Below are 4,620 nucleotides of genomic sequence, written 5' to 3'. Positions count from 1 at the left end.
AGGGCATGAAGTGTCCCAGGGAACATAGATCCACCAGGAAGGAACCCTTCACTCCCTGCGGGTGCTCAGAGCACCGGGTGTTTCCGGACAGCTTGGCTTGGGTGTGGCCAGACTCCCCAAATACCCTGACTTTAGTGCTTCCAATGGCAGAAGGCCATGGAGGTACGCCCTGGGGTCTCCAGCCTAAGAGCAATCTTTCTTTCAGGGCTTATATTTGGTTTGTGTGTGTTTCCTTATTAATTTTTAAAGATATTTCGAAAGAGTCCCAAACTTAAAGAGAAATTGAAAGCACAGTGCAAATAACTTTTTTCCTCTGAACTAAGTAAAAGTCAACTGCCTGTGTATATATTTTTTTCAAAAACAATCTATATTTTATTAACCTTTTTTTGGCTTTAACAACCAATGTAATGAAAGTTTCACAACTATTTCTTTTTCTTTTTTTGTGGTGAGACTTAAAAACATTTTTATTATTTTTTCTTGGTTTATCTTTCAGTTTTATTGAGATATAATTGACATATACCATGGTATTAATTTAAGGTATACAACACAACGATTTGATACATGTATATGTTGCAAGATGATCACTGATAAACTTAGTTAACATCCATCATTTCACATAGTTTCATTTGTTTCTTGTGATGAGGACTTGAAGATTTATTCTCTCCCTTTTTATTTGTAGTCTATGAAGATATTACCTTGATAATAGTGGTAGCTTCTGAAAAAGGCACTGATAATTGAAAGGGAGGGAAGGATACTTTTATTTTTAATGAATAACTTCTGTATTGCCTGATGTTTTTTCACAGTGAGAGTATATGCATACATTACTAGTTTGTTTTAAAAATAAATGAAAAGGGGTTCTTTTGGCCTTAGCAACATCTTCTTGGACACCTCTGTGCCGCGAGAGCCAAGTGGAGGAAGAAGCAAATGTGTGGGCTGAAGTGAAAAAGAAGAAAGAGGAGGCAGAAGTCTAAGTAAATTGTTAGCTTGTGCACCCATGGAACCCACAGCAGAAATAAGGAACGCCAGAGGCCAGGGACACTGGTACAAATTGTAGGACTGCACGCCTACTTTCTAGAAGTTGATTCAATGGATCTAGAACATCTATCTACCTTTGAGAGATATACCTTGCTCATACTAAGAGAGTCCATTTTGGTCCTTTGCCCTGGACCTGTGACTTTCAGGACTAATTCCATTTTCATTTCTGGCTGACTGTAACCCATGTACAACAATTCATCTCTTTTGCTATCTTAGCTGAAGGAAAAAAAGAAAGTAAATGAAAAGGTAAAAACAGTAAAGAAAAACATTTTAAAAGGGTAAGGCGCTGGCATCAGCCCCCCCCAAAGACATTACCCTATAAGACCCCAAATGACCCGTCCAATCAGGAAACCCACATGGATACATGACTGCCATCTATCTGCAAACCCCACTGGAGTTTCTCCAACTGGCCCAATGGTGTCTTTTATCTCAAAAGGATCCAGCCTGCCTTTTCTCTGGGTCACTGTGGCTCTGCCCCCTCAGCCTGAATAGATGCCTAGCCTGCTCTAGGGGCCAGACTATGTTAGCACTGAGTTATTTAGGAGGGGAAGATCAAGAGGAAGAATGAATATATGTATGATTTATATTTTACTGTATATCTAAAATAATCCATCATATAGATTACATATTTTATATAACATATATAATTGATCTTGTTGTTTGATACAACATGCCCAAAGAGACCTCCGGCTTTAACTGAAATATTTGAGTGAATTTTGCATCCTCTGAGCAGGTGCCCCTTTGAGGCAAGCTGACAGGTGCTGAGTGCCAAGCCCCTGTGCCAGGGCACATGGCATTTGCCCCTAGAAAGGCCCTTTGGAACACTGAACAGACTGGACATGTACATGTAGTGGGCTGTGGAGTCAGGCTGCCTGGGTGTATATCCAGGCCTGCCACGCACAGCTGTGGGAACTCTCTAAGACTCTGTAAAGGGAGGGAGTAAAGGAAAGAATCATATTATGGCACTGTGTGCAGCATTGCAGGAGCTGAGGTACTTTAAGCACTTAGCACGGTGCCTGGCACATGGTAAACCCCCAGTAAGTGTTTGCTCTGATTAATATACCTCCATTTATCTTAATGTAAGGAAGCCCACCACACCCCGCTGGAGGGCTCAGGGAGATGTGTAGGTTTAGCCTGTGACTTCAGGTGGACCCTGGCACACAGCTCTGGGCAACCGCACGTGAGTTCCTCCAGTTTCTGAAGCCAGGTTGGCTTCTGCCCTTCCTCTCCTCAGGCTGGAGGAGTAGAGAATAAACAGACAAAGCATCCAACATTCCTTCTATTCCCCACTTCCTACTTCTTCCCCCAGTCTCCACCTCTCACCACATCCTGAGGAAGAACAAAGTAGCAACAGATGGGGGAAGTGAGATGGCCAGGCTGAATGGATTCACCAGAACCCGTTCCTCGAGGCTGCCCAAAGCAGCATGCTAATTGCCCGGAGCCTGGCCAGGGCCCTAGAGAGCCCAGATGACAAACAGCTTTGACTTTGTTTTGGTTTCTTTATGTCGTGGCAAGAGGGAGGACCCTGAGGTGGAACATGACCCCCACCCCCACCCCCTAGCCCCCACCACCAGCCTCCAGGCCTTATGGCTCTGCCCTGGAATGGTGGTTTCTCCAGATAGTAGGGAAAAAAGCTCCCTCCCTGCTCCCAGCCTGCTTCCAGCCTGGCCACCTGCTCATTCCACAGGGTAGGCCTCTCTGGGACTTTTCATGACAAACAGTCTCCTGGGTTGTTTAGGGATGTGGGGTTTGTGTGAGACACTGGGGAGCCTGCTTTTCTGATGAGGTCACTGTTCCTGAGTTATTACCTTGCTTTCCTTGGCCTGAGACAGCAGCAGGAATGCCTTGGAGCAATGTTTGTTTGTGAAACATCCCTGCCTAGTTACATCCAAGCAGGCAGGCTTGCCTCCAGACTCCAATCCCTCAGTAGGTCTTCAGTCTTTAGTCCTGTAGGTATGGGTGTCTGTTACCTGCCTTGGAAAAAAAGGGCTGGAGCATGGTTGGGGCAGGATGGGCAGGGGCCAGCTTCCCTCCTGGAGTGGGAGCATGTGGGCAGGGCCTGTGGTCTCCTGGCTCAATGTCCTTTGTAGGTTTCATTTGATGGCTAATTTTGCTGCTAGGGAATATGGGCAAGAGGCCAGGGCAGCATTTGGCAGCGAGGGGACATCTCCTAGAGAGGAAAAGCCGTTTGAATTCATAATGAAGTTACTGGAGTTGTCACTGCCCTCCACTTCCTGCCTGTGAGTCGATGGCTGTTGGCCTGAACTGACCTGGTAGGGGCACAGCGACCTGGGGCTGCAGGCACTGGTCCCACGGGCCCACTGGCCCCTGGCCTGAGGGAGCAGGTAGCCTGGGCCCCTGCCAGCCTGGAGTTCCTGGCTGCCAGCTGCTGGTGGGCCTGGCCCCACAGTCTGGCCTGAGGCTCTGAACATGATTCTATTTTAGGTTGCTGACTAGCTCTTCAGCCCTCATTCCTGTCGAGCTTCCTGAGTCACTTCTCCTCACTCCCAGCTCTGTTTCTTTCTGAATGGAGTGGATTAGCATAACACCATATGTTAGAAGAGCAATTCACAATTTATAAAGCCTTTTTATGCACCAGCTCTTTTCTGATCTTTCATCAGCCTGTGAGGTCCACCTGGCAGGTAATTTAATCCATGTTTCACAAATGAGCAACAGTGGAGGCTCAAAGAATTTAGGCAGCTTGATCAACAATACACATACACTCAGGCACATGACAAGTCAGTGTGGAGTTGAGTCTTAAGAACCAGGTTTCCTGTCTTGAATCTGGTGCTCATCCCTACCACTCTCCCTATCCACGTGTCCATGGTATAGGGCACTCGCAAATGAGAGCCTGCAGGACCACCTGTGGTGACCATTTCTTTTCCTCTTGACAGACAGACGAGGTTTGCTTCTGGGGAGCCCTGCACTTTGCACCCAAAGCATTTAAAATGCTGGTGGGGGATAAGCAGGACTGTAGACCAAGTAGAGGAAGTAGTCTGAATTTTGTTCCCCCAGGAGGGGTCCTTTCTAGACACTCACTCCTTCCTCAGCACTTTACCCACTCCTTTCACCTTACCTCCAGGTTCCTAAGAAAACCTTTTCTCCCTTCCTTCACTCTCCTAAGGCATAAAGATTGACAACAGTTTAAAGGGTTATCACTCCAGACCTTAGCTTACCTTACAGTTACGTAGTCTGTACCTCAGCTTACAAGAAAGGCATATTCAAACCTATGGTCTTGTGAAAATAAATTAAGGAAAACCTCACTAAAATGGAGTCAGGAGGTTCAGCAGTGGAGGCTCTCACAGTCTCCCATTTCTCATCAATTAAAATGCAACAGGAAAAGATGGATTTTGCTTGTGGATACCACTTGACTACCACAGCTTGAGGAAGGAAAGCTTTCTTCCGCCCTCGGCAACAGCCCAACCAATGAGGGACAGTCATAACTCAGCCAATGAGAAGCCAGAATACTTCAAACTCCCAGTTTACTCCAATGGGCTTGCTGTGTATAACAGCCGCCTTCTATAAAAGAGCATTCTTTCCATATGTTTGGTAGGCTTGCCTGTGGAGTTCACCTAGTTTTGGGTT

The 4,620-nt window shown here is 46.3% G+C and overlaps 1 long non-coding RNA gene across 1 annotated transcript; it reads right to left on the bottom strand.

Moving 5' to 3' along the window:
* Positions 1-734: 734 nt before the first annotated feature.
* On the bottom strand, positions 735-4,413 carry LOC115279249. The gene is made up of 3 exons (XR_003903306.1): positions 4,212-4,413; positions 2,844-2,982; positions 735-933 (listed from the first exon to the last, which is right to left on the bottom strand). It is a non-coding gene; the product is annotated as an uncharacterized LOC115279249 (long non-coding RNA).
* Between the last annotated feature and the right edge of the window lie 207 nt (positions 4,414-4,620).

The sequence above is a fragment of the Suricata suricatta genome, chromosome 15 (assembly GCF_006229205.1).
Source record: "Suricata suricatta isolate VVHF042 chromosome 15, meerkat_22Aug2017_6uvM2_HiC, whole genome shotgun sequence".
NCBI classification, from domain to species: domain Eukaryota; kingdom Metazoa; phylum Chordata; class Mammalia; order Carnivora; family Herpestidae; genus Suricata; species Suricata suricatta.
The sequence above is the reverse complement of the archived record's forward strand: the minus strand, read 5'-3'. Positions and strand labels throughout refer to the sequence as shown.